The following is a 519-nucleotide window of genomic DNA, read 5'->3' as shown; positions in this document are numbered from 1 at the left end:
CCAAGGTACATACCGAACTGTGACATCTGGGTACCATTCCACCCCTAACAGATAATATATATGTTTTATTTGATTTGATTTGATAACGGGAAGGGTTTCCATGTGTTGAAAGACTAATGCATTAGGTCTACTCTGTTCATCGTAGCAGCCGTCAAATACAGTATCTCACAGAAGTGAGTACACCCCTCACATTTTTGTAAATATTTTATTATATCTTTTCATGTGACAACACTGAAGAAATGACACTTTGCTATAATGTAAATTAGTGAGTGTACAGATTGTATAACAGTGTAAATTTGCTGTCCCCTCAAAATAACTCAACACACAGCCATTAATGTCTAAACCGCTGGCCACAAAAGTGAGTACACCCCTAAGTGAAAATGTCCAAATTGGGCCCAATTAGCCATTTTCTCTCCCCGGTGTCATGTGACTCATTAGTGTTACAAGGTCTCAGGTGTGAATGGGGAGCAGGTGTGTTAAATTTGGTGTTATCGCTCTCACTCTCTCATACTGGTCACT

Source organism: Sinocyclocheilus grahami, unplaced genomic scaffold (assembly GCF_001515645.1).
Source record: "Sinocyclocheilus grahami isolate Dianchi unplaced genomic scaffold, SAMN03320097.WGS_v1.1 scaffold969.1, whole genome shotgun sequence".
NCBI lineage: Eukaryota > Metazoa > Chordata > Actinopteri > Cypriniformes > Cyprinidae > Sinocyclocheilus > Sinocyclocheilus grahami.
The sequence above is the reverse complement of the archived record's forward strand: the minus strand, read 5'-3'. Positions refer to the sequence as shown.